Below are 19,608 nucleotides of genomic sequence, written 5' to 3'. Positions count from 1 at the left end.
CAGCGTTTAAGAAAAGCTGTTCTTCAAAGCTGAGGAAATACAACATGGTATCAAACATTCTATTGTGAAAGGAAGCAACTACAGAAAGCTTTTATTTGCCCAAAGGAATCAGTCAGTGCCTTTTGATGCAAAACAAAAACCAAAAATATCCCAACTACTATCAATACTTTTAAAACCAGCATATCAAACTCGATTTCCATTAGAATGCTATTTTTCTACACTAGTAATTAAAAACCCAAGATCCAGATTTTATATATATATATATACATACATACATACATACATATATATATATATACATACATACATACATACATATATATATATATATATATATATGAAAACAATTATTGGGCTTCATCTTCTGGACAAGAATGCCAAGTCAGTCTCTCCTCATAAAAGGCAATGACAATCTGAGGACACTTCATATTTGCCTCCTTTGCCAGCACCAAGTCTGCCTCATCTGAGTCCTTCCATTTCATGAGAAACATTAATTTTCCACTGCTGTCTGTGGCACTGATTATTCGTTCAGGATCAAGACCTCTGGCAAAACCCCTTGGTTTGTCAGCAGCATCTGTCTTTTTCTTCGATTTGCTATCATCAGATTCACTGTCAGATAAAGATTTCCTTTTTGTACCATCTTTTCCTTTACCAGCTTTTTGAGAATTAAGAAATGCTTCAATTAGTTCTGAACAATCTGAATTTTCTTCTGGTTCCCAAGTATTATCAGCATCTGTGAAGCCTTCCACTGAAGGAAATACTCCACCTTCCCACTCACTACACGCCGCTCCAGTACTTTTTCTACCACAAATTCTTGAGGTTCTGCCTCTTCAACTTTTTTACTCTTTCCATTCTGTTTCTTTCCCATTTTGGGCAATGTAGTTTTATTGGAGCCATTTTTTTTTAATCGAAGACTTGAAGAGTTCACTGCTCAGATGCTCCGGGGCTCGTATCCTGCCAAGTCTCCAAAATATGCCTATTTTTATTGTCAGTAAATTCTCAAAGTAGGAGTCCCCAATTAAAAACTTTAATGGCTATAAGAACCCATTGAACATTCTTTGAAAAGAGAATTGGATAGAAACCAAGGATGTGAAAGGCATGGAAATGAAGCAGGAGCTACAGTCAAAGCAAAACTCTTACCTCTTCTTGAAGGCTCTCCTTTCCGGTGCTTCTCTTCACATCTCAAAGACCTCAGTCTGGGGACACTGGGGCTGTCATCTCTAAGCATGGATAGTCTTTGTCCCTTCAAAACATGAACACACATGTTGTATTCCCTTTACCATTCTTTTCAATGTGGTGAATATAATTCAGAGCCCGACAGAAGCTGAAAGAATCGCCTACCAGAAAAAGATGTATCTTGGTCCTTATTTTGAGGCCCTTAATTTATTAAAATGTCAAAGCTGTATTTGAGAAAATGTCGATCTTTAGAAGCCATTGATACTGAGGCACAGAACATAGCACCATGCCATTCCTGTGTGCACAGCTTCTCTTGAGGTCACTACATAAAGCAGTGTTTACATTGCTGCATCTCCTATGCTTGTGATGGACACATGCATAGCCCTATAACCTATGTTTCTGTATTTATAACTAGGGGTCCATACAACACCAGAATGTACAGATTTCTCTCTATTACTACTTCTTCTTAGTCCCTCCCATGATCCTCAACCTAGAAAATTCTTACAGACCATCATTCTAGATGCCCGCTATGGAAGGAATGTGAAACTTATAAATAGAAATTATAAAAATTCTCATTTTAGGAGTCATGAGAGGCTCCATGGCATCTTCCTGTTTACCTGTCAAACTTTGATTTTCAAAAGTCCCCTTTCTGGTATGGCAGGGGATAAGTTGGGACTTTTATGGTGAAGTTAAAGAGCAAGCCAATATTAGCTCCATGCTGGAATCTTGGAAACTAACATCAAAATAAAACAGAAGAGGTCAGGCTGTTCATAATTTCCCCAGGACTAAAGGGCTGGTAATTGCTAAAAATTACTCACCAGCTTCAGCACAAACATGATTAAATGTTAGGAATTCCCTGCTTAATGCAGAGATTCCTTATATAATTATACCACAAAATGGGGTTTGTTTTAATAATTACTGCACTAGCTGCCAACTTCAACAGTTTTTTGTCATCTGCATTATTTAGTATACTATGTTTGTTGACTGAGGGTCTATGTATGTGTAACCCCCATCCTTTGGTTGTCTGGTTTGTTGGCCAAGGGTCTATCTCCTTGTAATACCCATCCTTTGGATAGCTTGTTTGTTGACTCAGAGACTATCCCTATGTGACTCCCACCCATTGGTTGCAGTGTTTGCCACAGTGTATAAAATGGGAAGTCCTTCAGATCTTCAAAGCTTCCCCTGAGGATCCATTGTACTGATCTGGACCAGGCATAAGAAGCACTGAGCAGAGGAGGGGGAGCTGCTGACCTCCTGACAAAGCATTCAGAGAGAAAAAAGATGAAAGTGGGGTATGCATAAGGTTACTGCTTGAAGCTTGAGTGAAAAGCAAGAAATAATAATATTGTGCATGGATACCACATGAAAATTAGTGTGTGTGTGTATCAGGCCATACCTAATAGAGACTAATTGGTGAAAAGGGATGACATATTAAGCGAAATTTTTCTAATATAGATGCATGAATATTATTTTGAGGAAAAATATTTGTATATACATTAGGCTGGTAGGTTTTTGTCAACTTGACACATACTCAGACATATCTGGGAAGAGGGAATCTTAATTGAGAAAATACTCCAGAGCATTGGCCTGTATGCAAGTTTGTGGGACATTTTGTTGATTGTTGATATGGGAGGGTAGAGCTCAGTGTAGCCCATGACATACCTAGGAAGGTGGTCCTGGGTTCTTTAAGAAAGCAGGCTGAGAAAGCCATGGGAAGCAAACCAGTAAACAGCACCCCTCCATGGCCTCTGCATCAGTTCCTGCCTCTGGGTTCCTGCCTTGAGTTCCTGTCCTAACTTCCTTTGATGATGGACTGTGATGCCTAACTGCAAGCTGAAATAAACACTTTCTTCCCCAATTGCTGTTGGTCATGGTGTTTCTTATTTTTATCTCAGCAACAGAGATAATGTGTAAGACATGCATTTTTTTCTAAATATGCAAGAAGAGATAATGGATGTCTGGGGATCAATATTGGTTGTATTTGGGTGGTGGGATATGAAACATTTACTTACATTTTTCTTTTGTCAGTTTTTTAGCTGCAATACTTTTCTCCAAAACCAATATATCATTTCCAAAATACATCAAAAAGGGGGCTGGAGAGATGGCTCTGCAGTTAAGAACACTGGGTAGGTGCTCTTCCTAAGGTCTTGGGTTTGATTCCCAGCACCCACATGACAGCTCATACTCTAGTTCCAGGGAATCTTATGGCACATACATACATGCAGACAAATCATAAATACACATTAAAACTAATGATAAAAAATTGAAAAATTAAAAAGTAAGACATAAAGAAGTGCTTATTGCCTAGTTGCTATTCAGTATGCATTTTAGAAGTAAGGAATCTTGAAGATGTACAGTACCTAACTAAACTCTTCAAGATCAGGCAGGGAAGCCTTAAGTGGTGACACAGGGTGGCTATGCCGCTCTTGGAGATCACAAATTCTGGGCTATCCTGGGCTACAGAGTAAGTTTAAGACTAATGTGGGCAGCTAAGTAAGACCTTGTCTCAAAAGTGAAATTTAAAAGTGGATGCATACAGTCAATGGTGGAGGGCCTGTCTAGCATGGGAAGGCCTTGGGTTCAATTACTAGTTTTTCTACAAAACAAAACTGGTAGACTCCAAGAAATAGAAATGCAGAAACACACCAAGAGAGACTGTAGAAAAGGAGGAGGTTGGTATGAGGAGTAAAAGAAAACTATTCTCAGGATAATCTAAAAAGAGCAAGGGGAACAAATTAAGAAGAGTGACAAAGGTGAATAGGACTGAGGTTTCCAGGAGATGGTCACTTACAGTGGAGTCAAACCATGAAGGAACAGCAGGCACCTGTCAATGGGTCATGGTTAGTAAGCAGCAAATACACTGTCGTGACACACTTCACGTTGTACCCTTCCATGTTCTCAGGGTTGACATGGCAGAGCCCACCTCCCTTCCTTTTATTCTGAGAAAACTGGAAAGGGTCAAAATTACATGTCAGATTTTTTTTCTATGGGGTTTAGGCTTACAGGGAAGATCTTGATGGAGAAGGGTGGCCACCCACTGACATGCAATTCCCTCACAGGAAGCTTGTCCTTTGTCAAATGTCAGCCTGGGGCTTTGTGGCCAGCAGCTGCACCGACTGTGGGGCCCATCATGGAAAGCAGAGCCTGCATTCGTGACATGTGGGCTGCATTTAAGCTGTGTGTCAGGGCCTCATGCCTGTGTGTAGGCTGTGAGAAGGTCAGGACACATCTGGTTCCAGTTTGTCCTCTCAGCCCAAGCAGAGCAGGAAGAAAAGATGCTGGAAGTCACTGCTGTCACCATTAGGAGAGGAGTGACGGGGTGTCCTTTTAAAAATACAGTCGAGGATAGAAGTGTACACACATGCATAATACACATACCATATAATGTATATACAAAATCATATATATATACATATATATAATAATTGTATATATGATGGAAAAGATTTTTTTCTTACAACATATTCTGATCATGGTTTCCTAGCCACCAGCTCCTCCCATAGCATCCCTATCCCCCCAACTCATGCAACTCTAAGACCTTTTTCTCTTTAGAAAATAAGTAGGCAAACAAACAAACAAAAACTCAAACCAAAATCTAAAATAAAACAAAGGAAAAAAGCACAAGAAATCTACCCCCTCTCACACAAATTGCATAAAAACAAAAGTAAGAAACCATTATATACAAGGCTTATATTTCTTGCTTCTCATTTTCATTAATGTGAGATGTTTCACCCGTCATTTCAAGCTACAAACATAAAATTGAACATTACTTTTGGTCTTCTCCTGGTGTCAACAGTATGGCAACACTATATTTGGAAACATGGCTCTTAAGTCAGTTATCTTGGTTATGGTCACTATTCCTGTGATGAAACACCATGACCAAAAGCAACTTGGGGGAGGAAGGGGTTTATTTAGTTTATACTTCTTTCATCATTGAAAGTCTGGACAGGAACTCATGCAGGCTAGGAACCTGGAGGCAGGAACTGATGCAGAGGCCATGGAGGAGTGCTGTTCACTGGCTTGCTCTCCATGGCTTGCTCTTTTTTTCCTTTGAATATGACACACTTTCTTTGATCATTCATTGGCTCATTCTTTTTTTTCTTTTTACTTTTTTATTTAAATTAGTAACAAGCTTGTTTTACATGTCAATCCCAGTTTCCTCTCTCTCTCCTCCTCCCTTGCTCCCCACCAATCCCCTATCTCATCCCCTTTCTGCGCCCCAGGGAGGGTGAGGCCTACCATGGGGGATCTTCAAAGTCTGTTATATTATTTAGAGTAGGGCCTAGGCCCTCCCCCTTGTTGCCAGGCTGAGAAAGTATCCCTGTGAGTGAAGTGGCCAACCAAAGTCCACTTTGTACTAGGGATAAATACTGATCCCCTACCAGAGTCCCCATATGTTAGCCAGACCTCCAAACTGACATCCACGTTCAGAGGGTCTGGGTAGGTCCTATGCTAGTTTCCCAGCTATCAGTTTGGGGTTCATGAGTTCCCCCTTGTTCAGGTCAGCTGTTTATGTGGGTTTTTCCAACCTGGTCTTGACCCCTTTGCTCATCAATTCTTCCTCTCTGCAACTGGATTCCAGAGTTCAGCTCACTGTTTAGCTGTGGGTATCTGCTTCTGCTTCCATCAGCTACTAGATGAAGGCTCTAGAATGTCAGCCTGCTTTCTTATAGAACCCAGGACCACCAGCCCAGGGATGGAAAAACAAGCAAAGGGCTGCACTCTCTCCTATTAATCACTAATTAAGAAAATTTCAACAGGCTTGCCTACAGCCCCATCTTATAGAGGCATTTTCACAATTGAGGTTCCCTTCTCTCAGAAGACTAGGTTGTGTCATTGACATAAAACTATCCAGTGCACTCATGTTTCAGTTTCCCCCTAAAAGCTAAACAAACTCATTAACAAACCACCCTTAAGATCTTACCTGTATGTCCCCAACTGTGATTCTATTCCACACCACTTTGATTCCCCTGGCTCTGTCCATTTCTAATGGTTATGGATACCCAACACCGTTATTTTATCTTCTTATCTTTGCTCTACTTTCAAAATAAGTTTTTATTATTGGACTTTCACCTTAACCATTTGTCGGGTTATGGTCTCTTTATTCCAGAAGACACCAAGGTAAAACACAGGCCAGAGCTAGGTTATAGAACCCAGCCAGCGCGGCCAGAACAAAAGGGGGCCCAGGTCCCCACGTGCAGCCCCTTAAGAAGCTCCCTTACGTCACCCCGGCTTTCCTTCACCACGCCCTTATGGGCGAGTCCTGGGTCCACCTGGTACCTGTCCCAAGACTATTGGGCGGGGCTAGGGTGTCTCCCTACAACTATTCCCTTCCATTAAACCCAATAATCCAAGGAGAAGGTGGGTTCTCAAAAACCACATACTTGACATCAGGGAGACTCTGTGTCCATCTAATTCTCATGGGACTTGTTTACGTAAATCCCACCATCCATCCATCCTTCTCATCTTGGCCTGGCTCTGCTGGTAAGCCAAGGAGGGATTGTTATTCTTTTGTTTTAAAAGAAGAAAAGAGAAATGCTGAGACCTAAGAGATGTTGACTGGTTTATTATAAGGCCCGGCAGAATAGGGAGACTAAGACTAGGAAAGGAACAGGGTAAATGGTTGACCGCCATGGCCAGTCGCCATAGAGAGGCAGAGAGAGAGCATAGGTAAGAGAGAGAGTAGAGAGGAAGCAGAGAGAGTAAATGGGCAGGGATCTGTCTTTTTAAAGAGATCCTCTCCACCTGTGTGCAGACTTAGTTCCCGTGGAACCTTGGGCTGAGCAGGGTACAGCCTGTTCCAGCAGGTAACAGGGGCAGGCCAGCATAATGCCTGAACCTTTCAGGGATACTCTTGTCTTCTCTGCTTTCCCTTCTCAATCTAGTTGCTTTGTTGAACTTGCCAGAACCACTTGGTGGCTCCCACTCCACTCACACTCGCTGCCTATCTAAAGGTGTATGTGCCAGTCATCATAAAAAGTATGCTGACCTTCCACACCCAAGTCTGCATGCAGACTGCAGCCTTCTCCAGTGCACCTGCCCTGGCTCCCATCCTCAGTCTTGAAGGCTAATAGCATCACTGTCATGTTTTATGCCTCTAACTTCTTCTAAGAGGTTCATGTTTTCCCATTTCTTTGAAATCCCTGGCTACACGTGTCTCTCTGCCCGCTCCTCCCATTACAGGTCTTCATTGTTGCAGTTCTGCTTATGTTTGTCCTCTCTGCACACGGTTCAGCTGGTAAGCCTAATTCCCCTGAAATAGTGCGCGCATCAGATCACCCACTTCTCAAGCCCATGATGATTTACTGTTGGCCAGTGGAAATGCTGTGTTAACTTCTCAGTGTTCTCCAAAACCCCATCCTGTCCTATTGCTTTCAGCTATCACTGCAACGTTTTAACTCATGACCCCACCCTGGACTCAACCAGACCATACACTCTGTAATACTGTTCCCTACCTGTTTAAGCTGGCCAGAGTCCAGGTGTTTTTATTTTGTTTTTGATCTGGGATTTAAGTATTTTTCAACTCAATAGCCAGGGAGAAGGGATTTTCTTCTGGACCGTGGGGGAGGAATTCTAAGCAGAGAGTGGAATGCTTTCATCTTGCCCCCTCCTGCCTTGGAGCTGCTGTGTAGAAATCATGCAGGAATTCCACATCTGCATTTATATCAGCTTGAAAATGAAACCTGCAGTTGTAAACCTCGACTTTTGGAGAAACAGCTCAGTTCAAAGGGGGTCTAATAAGGACTTCTTACTCATTTGCATTCTCAGGAGGGAATGGGTGAAGCTGAAGCTGTCCTCTGTAGCTGGGTCAATCTCAAGGGGGCTTTATGCACATGGGAACTTTCTGTTCAGAAACCAGATAATGCAGACTTCATCCTGCTTAGGTTTTATATAAGCTCCCAACACTGCTAGGATAAGTGGAACAACTGAAATTTTTCCCCTTTGCTTTTGAAGGCCAGACTAATTTTAAAAACAAAAAGTAGCATATATTTTAATGCTGGATATTTTAAAATTTTTCCCCAGTTAGCAATTTTTTAAAATTTTGTATTACTTGTGCTCCAAAATATTCTGGCAATACTTGAAAACTCTTTATGGACTGGTAATGTTCTGTCCATCATACAATATGCTATCTCCCAAGCAATGAGTTTACACAACAGAGTTCACTCATGAGGTGGCCAACATGAAGAGGGAGTGGCCCAGACTGGTATCTGCCTCCCTGAGGGTTAAGGCTTAGGAATGTTCATGGGATAAAGAAACAGGGCGGTCATAAGTGAGGAAAGTGTAGTGATGGGAGGCTAGGAAAGGCAAACTAATTGGTGGGCTACACATTTCTTTTTCATCAGAGTTCATAGCTCTTCACAGGACTCATGATCAGAAAACAGTGACAATAATGTGATCTGTAAATAGAATTTGGGTCCTGTGGGGTCCACAAAGAGGCCACAAACTTTTGTGAGACCAAGGAGAAGGAGCTGGACTCAACTAGTTTGAACTAGATGAAGCTGTCTCCAATTTCCTTTAAAACAAAACAAGCACATAAAGGAAAGGCAGTAGAAATAGTTGTCACCAGTGTGACTGTACACAGAGCTGCTGCCCCGTAGCTGGACAGGTGGGCGCTATTGTCTTACTGTGTATTAAGTGACTTCTAAACCTTGATAAAAGGCATTTGATTCAGCTTTTCTGTGCATTTCCAAACAATGCCATGTGCTCCCTGGTTTTAAAACTCGATCAGGGAGGGAAAATGGTGGATGCCTCTTACCATTGGTAAAAAATGCTACTCATTTCATTTGGGGATTTGGTTACAACAACTGGCTATTTAAAACCCTGGAGTTTAGGAACTAATTTGAGATGATGAATAAGGACATTTTGCAAAGTGGGGTGCCACAATGTGCACTAAGTTGTGAAATACACTGGACATACAGAAGAGCTTATAAGATTAATACAGACAGATATTAGAACAAACAGATCTTGATATTCAGGAAGCCAGGGCAACAGTGTCATGAGTTCTACACCAGCCTAGGGTATACTGAGGTCCTCTCTCAAAAAACAAGGGAAAGGAGCAATAGCAGAACACACATGCATGAGCTAGCTCTCAACCAACACACTGAACTCACCAGTGTCTTCAGATCCATCCCCTCAGTTCTGTGCTTGTTAATGACTTGTAACCTTTAGCGTGTAACACAGCTACCCTGGACACCTGGTACAGAGCAATCTGTGGAGGATCTGATCTCAACTTCTCTTCCTTCCCCTCCTGTCATCCCATGCCCCATCTTACCCTGCTGTCGAATGATTCCCAGTGAGACAGGAACCCTTTCCTGTGGCCACACGTCAGTGTCCTGGGCACAAAGACACACATCTGGGAGAAGAGCAAATGAAGAGGAATAAAGGGAAGACAGGGCTTCAGGGGCTCCAGTGGAGGAGAGCTGGGGACCTCTCTAGATCCCTGGTGCTTTCACAAGAGCTTCAGAATGTCCTACTTCTCCCTGTGATGTTTGTCTCTAAATTTTATCCCCATCTCTCTTGAAATCCCCAAGGACTCCCAGAGAATCTGGTCCAGCAAGCCTCCAGCTCTGCATCACCTCCTTCATATGTGCATCTGGCCTAACTGAGTCCAGCTTCAAGACTCAAGTCAGTTCATGTTCCTATGAGAGGAACGTGGCTAGTGGAAGCATGCATGCCTCCTGTCCCCTTTCAACCCAGTTAGCAGAGGTGCCTCTGCTCTGGCATTTGAGGGGCCACTGTACACTCCAGTTTCTCTTTTATTGATTAACTGTCTGGAAAAAGAGACCCGAAGGGTGTCTGCCATGCATGCTGACCACAATAAAGAACAGATGGGGCCGCCAACTGACCTGGAACTAGGTGAGTGAGTTTCTGCCCGCTCCCGACCCCAGGCCAGAACAGCATACACCCTGCCCACCCCCATCCCCCCACCCTCGCCTGTGCCTGCAGGCTTGGGCCAGACACGCCCAGGCAGGGAGGAGCTCCCTGCGCCCCGAATCTGCTAGCACCCCATTCTTCCATTCCGCCACCGACTGACCTGGAACTAGGCGAGTGAGTTTCTGCCCACTCCCGATGCCAGGCCAGAACAGCATACACCCCGACCACCCCCATCCCCCCACCCCCGCCTGTGCCTGCGGGCTTGGGCCAGACACGCCAAGGCAGGGAGGAGCTCCCTGCGCCCCGAATCTGCTAGCACCCCACTCTTCCATTCCGCCGAACGACCAAGGAACTAGGAACTAGTGAGGAGACTACCAGGAGCGTCAAGATCATCCAGAGTTGTGGACATTGAATTCCTGGCCCCCACACACCACTGGGTCACAAGAGGAGATAGAGAGAACCCACCTGCACCCACTAAAAGAAGATATGGGGAGAAGACAGAATAAGATTTCACTCAACAACAGAAAGACCAATATGACACCACCAGAATCTAGGGACCCCACTCCAGCAAGATCTGAAAAGCCCAACACAGAGCATGAAGATGAGATGGACCCCAAAAATTATCTCAGCAAGTTGATAGAGACCTTTAAAGAGGAAACAAGAAAATCCTTTAAAGAAATAGAAGAGAAAGCAAACAAAAAATTAAACGAATAGGAGGAAAAGACAAACCAAAAAATTCAAGAAATAAATAAATCTCTTAAAGAATTTAAAGAAGGCCAAGAAAAAAACATCCAAGCAAGTGAAGGAAGCTCTTGAAATAGTTCAAAGCATGAAAGCTGAAATACACACAATAAAGAAAACACAGAATGAGACCATGTTGGAAATGAAAAGGTTGGATAAATGATCAGGAACTAAAGATGTAAGTATATCCAACAGGATTCAAGAGATGGAAGAGAGAATCTCAGCTACTGACTCGCTAGAGGATATACATTCATCAACCAAAGAGAACCTCAAGTCCAACAAAACCCTAACACAAAATATCCAGGAAATATGGGACACCGTAAAAAGACCAAACCTAAGAATAATAGGTGTAGAAGAAGGTTAGGAAACACTGCTCAAAGGTACAGAAAACATATTCAACAAAATCATAGAAGAAAACTTCCCCAACCTACAGAAGGATATGCCTATGAAAGTACAAGAAGCTTACAAGACACGAAACAGACTGGACCACAAAAAGAAGTCGCCCCAACACATAATAATCAAAACACGAAATCTACAGAATTAAGAGAAAATATTAAGAGCAGCAAAGGAAAAAGGCCAAGTAACATATAAAGGCAAACCAATAAGAATCACACCCGTCTTCTCAATGGAAACTCTGAAAGCCAGAAGGTCTTGGATAGATACCCTACAAGCACTAAGGGAGCATGGATGTCAACCCAGACTACTGTACCCAGCAAAACTTTCAATCACTATAGATGGAGAAAACAAGATATTCCACGACAAAAACAGATTTAAACAATACATATCCACAAATCCAGCACTACAGAAGGCTCTGGAAGGAAAACTCCAACCCAACGAACATAACTACACTCACAAAAACACTGGCAGTAGTTAATCTAATTTCACCAAACACAAAAAGAAACAGGAGGGCAAAATCCACATGCAATGATACCACCAACAATAAATCCAAAACAAAGAAGAACCAATGAACAATGGACATTAATATCCCTAAATGTCAATGGTCTTAACTTACCCATAAAAAGATATAGGCTAACAGAATGGATATGAAGACAGAATCCATCCTTCTGCTGTTTACAAGAAACACACCTCAACTTCAAAGACAGGTGATACCTCAGAGTAAAAGGATGGGAAAAAATTTTCCAATCAAATGGCCACAAGAAACAAGCTGGGGTAGCAATCCTAATATCTAACAAATTAGACTTTAAACTGAAAGCAATCAAAAGAGATGAAGAAGGGCATTTCATACTCATCACAGGAAAAAATCCATCAAGATGAAGTCTCAATCCTGAACATCTATGCCCCTAATACGAAAGCACCCACATTTGTAAAAGAAACATTACTAAAGCTCAAACCACACATAAAACCACACACACTTATAGTAGGAGACTTCAACACCCCCTTACACCATTGGACAGAACCACTAGACAGAAACTTAACAAAGAAACAAAGGATCTGAAAGAAGTTATGACACAACTGGGTTTAACAGATATCTATAGAACATTCCATCCAAACACAAAAGAATATACCTTCTTCTCAGCGCCACATGGAACCTTCTCAAAAATTGACCACATAGTTGGCAGCAAAGCAAACCTCCACAGTTACAAAAGTATTGAAATAACCCCCTGTATCTTATCAGACCACCATGCATTAAAGCTAGAATTCAACAGCAATACGAATTGCAGAAAACCTACATTTGCGTGGAAAATGAATAACTCCCAATTGCACCATTCCTGGGTTGAGGAAGAAATAAAAAAAAGAAATTAAAGACTTCCTAGAATTTAATGAGAACATAGACACAACATACCCGAACTTATGGGACACCCTGAAAGCAGTGCTAAGAGGGAAGTTCATAGCACGAAGTGCCCACATGAAGAAACTGGAGGAAAGTCACATTAGAGAATGGACAGAACAACTGAAAGCTTTAGAGCAAAAAGAAGCAAACTCACCAAGGAGGAGTAGACGCCAGGAAATAATCCACCTGAGAGCCGAAATCAACAAAGTAGAAACTAGGAAAGCAGTACAAAGAATCAAAAAAACAAAGAGTTGGTTCTTTGAGAAGATCAATAAGATAGACAAACCTCTAGCCAAACTAACCAAAAGGCAAAGAGTGAGCACACTAATTAACAAAATCAGAAATGAAAAGGGAGATATAACAACGGACACTGAGGAAATCCAGAGAATCTTTAGGTCATACTTTGAAAACCTGTATTCCACAAAATTGGAAAATCTAAAGGAAATGGACAGCTTTCTGGATAAATATCACTTACCAAAATTAAATCAAGATCAGATAAACAGTTTAAATCGACCTATAACCCCTAATGAGATAGAAGCAGTAATCAAAAGCCTCCCAACCAAAAAAAAGCCCAGGGCCAGATGGCTTCACTGCAGAATTCTACCAGAAATTCAAACAAGAGCTAATTCCAGTACTCCTCAAACTGTTCCGCACAATAGAAGCAGATGGGATATTGCCAAACTCTTTCTACGAGGCTACAATCACTTTGATACCCAAGCCACACAAAGATATGACTAAGAAAGAGAACTACAGACGATATCCCTCATGAACATCGATGCTAAAATACTCAATAAAATATTGGCCAACCGAATCCAAGAACATATCAGAAAAATCATCCACCATGATCAAGTAGGCTTCATCCCAGGGATGCAAGGATGGTTCAACATACGAAAATCCATCAATGTAATCCACTATATAAACAAACTGAAAAAGAAAAACCACATGATCATCTCACTAGATTCTGAAAAAGCCTTTGACAAAATCCAACATCCCTTCATGATAAAGATCTTGGAGAGAACAGGAATAACAGGAACATATCTAAACATGATAAACGCAATATACACCAAACCAATAGCCAACATCAAAGTAAATGGAGAGAAACTCAAAGTGTTTCCTCTAAAATCAGGAACAAGACAAGGCTGTCCACTCTCTCCATATCTCTTCAATATTGTACTTGAAGTTCTGGCTATAGCAATAAGACAAGAAAAGGGGATCAAAGGGATACAAATTGGAAAGGATGAAGTAAAACTTTCACTATTTGCAGACGACATGATAGTCTACATTAGTGACCCAAAAAACTCTACCAGGGAACTCCTACAGCTGATAAACACCTTCAGCAAGTAGCAGGATACAAAATTAACTCAAAAAAATCAGTAGCCCTACTATATACAGATGATAAATCCAATGAGAAAGAAATCAGGGAAACATCACCTTTCACAATATCCACAAGCAACATAAAATATCTTGGGGTAACACTAACCAAAAAAGTGAAAGATCTGTACAATAAGAACTTTGAGACTTTAAAGAAAGAAATTAAAGAAGATACCAGAAAATGGAAAGATCTCCCATGCTCTTGGATAGGTAGAATTAACATAGTAAAAATGGCAATCCTGCCAAAAGCAATCTACAGATTCAATGCAATCCCCATCAAAATCCCAACACAGTTTTTCACAGACATTGAAAGAACAATACTCAACTTTATATGGAAAAATAAAAAGCCCAGGATAGCCAAAACAACTCTTTACAATAAAGGATCTTCTGGAGGCATCACCATCCCCGACTTCAAGCTCTACTATAGAGCCATAGTTCTGAAAACAGCTTGGTATTGGCACAAAAATAGACTGATAGACCAATGGAATCGAATTGAAAACCCTGATATCGACCCACGCACCTATGGATACCTTATTTTTGACAAAGGTGCTAAATCTATACAATGGAAAAAGATAGCATCTTCAACAAATGGTGCTGGTACAATTGGATTCGGACATGCAGAAAATTGCACATAGATCCATACCTGTCACCATGCACAAAACTTAAGTGCAAATGGATCAAAGATCTCAGCATAAATCCAGCCACACTGAATCTTCTAGAAGAGAAAGTGGGAACTACCCTTGAACAAATTGGCATAGGAGACCACTTCCTGAACATTACACAGTAGCACAGACATTGAGGTCTGCAATTAATAAATGGGACCTCCTGAAACTGAGAAGCTTCTGCAAGGCAAAGGAAACAGTCAGTAGGATAAAACGACCACCCACAGAATGGGAAAAGATCTTCACCGATCCCACATCTGACAGAGGACTGATTTCCAAAATATATAAGGAGCTCAAGAAGCTAGCCACCAAAACACCAAACAATGAAATTAAAAAGTGGGGTGCAGAACTAAATAGGGAATTCTCAACAGAGGAATCTGAAATGGCTGAAAGACACTTAACAAAGTGCTCAAAATCATTGGCCATCAGAGAAATGCAACTCAAAACAACTCTGAGATACCACCTCACACCTGTCAGAATGGCTAAAATAAAAAAATACCAATGACAATCTATGCTGGAGAGGATGTGGAGAAAAAGGAACACTCCTCCATTGCTGGTGGGAGTGCGAACTTGTAAGACCACTCTGGAAATCAGTATGGCGGTTGCTCAGAAAAATGGGAATCAGTCTACCTCAAGATCCAGCCATTCCTCTCTTGGGTATATACCCAAATAGGGCATGTACTTACAACAAGGACATATGTTCAACCATGTTCATAGCAGCATTGTTTGTAATAGCCAGAACCTGGAAGCAACCTAGATGCCCCTCTACTGAAGAATGGATTGAGAAAATGTGGCACATCTATACAATGGAGTACTACTCAGCAGAAAAAAGCAATGGAATCTTGAAATTCGCAGGCAAATGGATGGAACTAGAGGAAACCATCCTGAGTGAGGTAACCCAGTCACAAAAAGACAAACATGGTATGTACTCACTGATATATGAATTTTAGACATAGAGCAAAGGATTACCAGTATATAATGCTCTTCACCAAAGAAACTAGGAAACATGAAGGACTTTAAGGGATAAATGGTTCCCAGGAATGGTTGTGGCATGAACTCCCGAACTAATTGGGGGCATGAGGGTGGGGGGAAAGGAGCTGCTACAACAAGAGCAAGAGAAGAGGAGAAGAGGAGAGGAAATGGAGGGGCAGAAACATTGAGTTGGGGGAAGAATAGAGGAAAGAGAGCAGGATGAGAGATACGATATCAGAGGGAGCCACTATAGGCCCGAGAAGGGATCTGGAACCAGGGAGATCTCCAGAGACCTACAAGGATGACACGATCTGACAATCCAGGCAACGGTGGAGAGGATAACCTAAAAGCCCTCCCCCTAAAATGAGATTGATGACTTCTCTTTATGCCATCCTAGAGCCCTCATCCAGTGGCTGATGGAAAAAGAGACAGACATCCTCAGATATACAATGAGCCGAAATCGGGAATTTAGTTGAAGAGAGGGAGGAATGAAGAACGAAGGGGTCTGTACCAGGTTGGAGAACAGTTGACCTGAACAAGGGAGAGCACATCGACCCCAGATGCTGTCCGGGAGGCCCCTACAAGACTGATCCAGACCCCTGAACATGGATGTCAATAAGGAGGCCTCTGCACTCCAGGGAGCCTCTGGTGGTGGATTAGTATTTTTCCCTGGTGCAAGAAGGGACTTTGAGAGCCCATCCCATATGAAGGGTTACACTCTGGCCCTGGACACATGGGGAAGGGCCCAGGACCAGCATAGGAAGACTTGGTGGACTTTGCAGAGCCCCAGTTGAGGGCCCTACCCTGCCTGGGGAGTGGTGGGTGGATGGGGTGGGGGGTAGACTGGGGGTGGGGAGGAGGGTTGGGGTGAGGGGAGGGAGAGGGAGAAGGAGAAGGGACTTGAAATAAGCTTGTTCCCTAACTAGAACTAATAAAATAATAAAAAAATTTTTAAAAAATTAAAAAAAAAGAATAGATGGGGTCACAGAGCTCTGACTTTTTTCTCCACAGGGCCTGCTGGACCTTGACTCTCATCAACATGGGGGGGGGTGGTATTTGATGGCCACATCCTCCATACTCTAAGGCAGGATGTTTTTAGAAACACTGGGGAATGGGGTGGTGTTCACTTTTCAGGAATCTACACACTGCCCTCTAAGGAAAAAAACACACACACATAAAAACTTAAGTTCTTACTTGAGTAAAGGGTAAGGTGGTGACTGAAAGGTCCTAGCATGCTATCTTCCAGAATGCTGACTAAGTAAAAGGCTCCCTCTTTTTCTGGGCTCTGCCTGACCAGGGAGCAGGGAACAAGCTGGCCCAGGTGGGTATACTGGCTAGAAGGCTCCCCTTTTTCACTCTTCCCACACACAGCTTGGATTCTTATTCTCTAGATATTATGTCATGGATCCCTGTCTAGGACAGAACTGAGTGCAAGTCTCTGATTACTTTTCCATATACATTTGTAAGTTATGTGGGGAGCAAGGAGGGAGGCGAGGAGGAAGAGGACATGACAGGGCTGGAGAGATGACTCAGTGAGGAAGAAATCCTTGTTGCACCAATAGGAGGATCTGAGTTTGAACTTCCAGAACTCAAACTCGTTTGTGGCCATGTTTGCACCCATAATGGCAGCATTGTGGAGGGCAGAGACAAGAGGATCCCTGGGGCTTGTGGGTCACATAGCTCCAGGTTCAATGACCCCTCCTGATTCAAGGAATTTCTCCCTCCCCCCTCATCTGTCTCTCTTTGAGAAGGTTAATCCATTGAACTCTAAATGTTTACCTAATACCAGAAAAATGAAGTAGCAAACCTAGAAAAGATTTTAAAAAAATCAAATTCATCTCCAAAGCTTCAATTAACATTTTAGTTTGCATTCTCAGTATTTTCTCTACATACTGTTTTTTGTAATCAGTTAGGAATTATTCTTGTTTCCTGAAAGCTTTCTTCACCTAATACATAATGACCCGTCTCCCATAAACCAGTTATGCTTTGAGACTATAATGCGTTGGTACATGATAAACTATGTAATAAATATTCCATCCTAAGAAGTGTCCTATAACTTAATAAGCCCCTATAATTGAAGTGTGAGCTTCCAAATTCTCACAGCTCTGAGTGTACATTGTCCACAGTACTTAGAGCATCTCTTACACAAATCAACTTCTCCATGGCTCTACTGCTGATTCAAAAAACAGACTTAAAGAAGACTCACACTCATTGTCACGTCCCTTCCAGATGTGACTGGAAGCAGCTGAACACTCAGGAAATGGGAGTGCTGCTTCTGTCCCGAGCTTCTCAGTTGGGTCAATAAATATTGCTGTGTGGTTTATCACCTCTATTGTAATTGCTACAGAGGATAAATTCTCTTCCATGATGATTATTCTTTAGTTGCACTTTCACTTTTACAAATTGCCTATTTACATTTATCCACTGCGGTTAAATATTGGTCTGTTTATTTAAAGGCTGTTTATACATGAAAAACATTGTTTCTCTCATATAAAGCCATGTGCTTCAGAGAGACAGGTGAGAGTCACAGTTGGACCTTGTGAACTGTCCATGGTGAAGCACCTAATGATGTTGGGGAGGGAATTGTCCAGAAACCAGACCTTAAGGAGTACCCAGGACTCCAGCTGGAATTGACTCTTCTCTTTCTTCATAGATACTTTGTGGATGGTTTGGTGCCTTTTTGTTTCCAGTCATCTCTGTCCTGAGGTCCAGCCCTTCTCTAGAGTTTGTGTGAGCAAGAAACAACAGAAGAAAATAACGTTTCTTATGTTGCCTAGTGACCAAACAGACTCCTGGATGGTTTATGATTCTGACACATTATATTAATGAGGAATTTCCAGGCCCACAGAATGTCAGATCCTCTTAACAGTGTTAATGTAATCTTCCAGATAAATCATGCTGGTCATATACAAGCAATCTGACAAACAAAGTGTCTACTCAAAGTGACATTACATAGGTGACTTGGAAAGTCTAACACAGCCATTTCTTCTTAGGTGAAGCCAGTTCCTTAGGTTCCTTAGTGAAGTTAGTTCACTTAGGTGAAGTACACAGTTTCTTAACAGTCTATCACTTCTAATTCATGTAAAGCTTGTGCATTGCTAGGAAAGATTTCAAACTCATTGTCTTTGCAGTTTTCCATAGGTGGGCTTGTTAAAAACCCACTTACCTTTGTATTTAAAAGCCTGGGCCCTAGCCTCCTGGTATTAGGAGGTTGGAGAACTATTAAGAGTTGGGCCCTAATAGGTTCTGATTTTTGAAACTGTGATATTAAAATGCATTGGGGTGCTCTGGGCATTCTTCTTGTGCTTTCATTCCTGACTGTAAGGTGAAGTCTTTTATGGCAATGGGGCTGCAGACACAGAAGCAACAGTACTCACAAAGCCTTCCCTGAGATGTTCAAAATGTCAGCACCAGAAAGCCTTTTCTCATTACAAGTTGACTAGTTCAGGTATTTACCCACAGAAACGAAAGCTAACTGAGTTTTAACCATTTCTCTAGCATTCTCATTAAGAGCTATCTGAGATCTTATTCAAGTGACCTTATTTGGGGCTTCACTGTTTTAAACATAAAATTCTGCTGAACTAACTATTTGAAGAAAGGACAAGAGAAATAACATCTGGTGGTCCCTTCTCAAACTCCTACTAAATTAATTTTCTTTTCCTGACCTCCGCTATGGCGAATTGTGCTGTGGAATAATCCATCTGTTCACTGTGACTACGTATTACTCTCATTGGTTACTACAAAAGCCGACTGGCTAGTAGCAAGGTAGGACCAAGTTAGGTGGGACAATCAAACTGAGGATGCTGGGATGAAGAAGGGCTGAGTGAGAGTTGCCAGCAGATGCTGAGAGCAAGATGGGCACACAGGACTGAGAAAAGGTACCAAGCCACGTGGTAAGGCATAGAGAAGAAACATGGGTTAATTTAAGTGTAAGAGCTAGTAACAAGATTGGGTTATTAGCAGAGCGTTTGTAATTAATATTGAGTCTTCTTGTCAGTTGAGAAGTGGCCATGGCACAAG

The 19,608-nt window shown here is 42.0% G+C and overlaps 1 pseudogene; it reads right to left on the bottom strand.

Annotated features, from left to right (window-relative positions):
* Nucleotides 1-347: 347 nt before the first annotated feature.
* On the bottom strand, nucleotides 348-886 carry LOC100754983 (annotated as a pseudogene).
* Between the last annotated feature and the right edge of the window lie 18,722 nt (nucleotides 887-19,608).

Source organism: Cricetulus griseus, assembly GCF_003668045.3.
Source record: "Cricetulus griseus strain 17A/GY chromosome 1 unlocalized genomic scaffold, alternate assembly CriGri-PICRH-1.0 chr1_1, whole genome shotgun sequence".
NCBI lineage: Eukaryota > Metazoa > Chordata > Mammalia > Rodentia > Cricetidae > Cricetulus > Cricetulus griseus.
The sequence above is the reverse complement of the archived record's forward strand: the minus strand, read 5'-3'. Positions and strand labels throughout refer to the sequence as shown.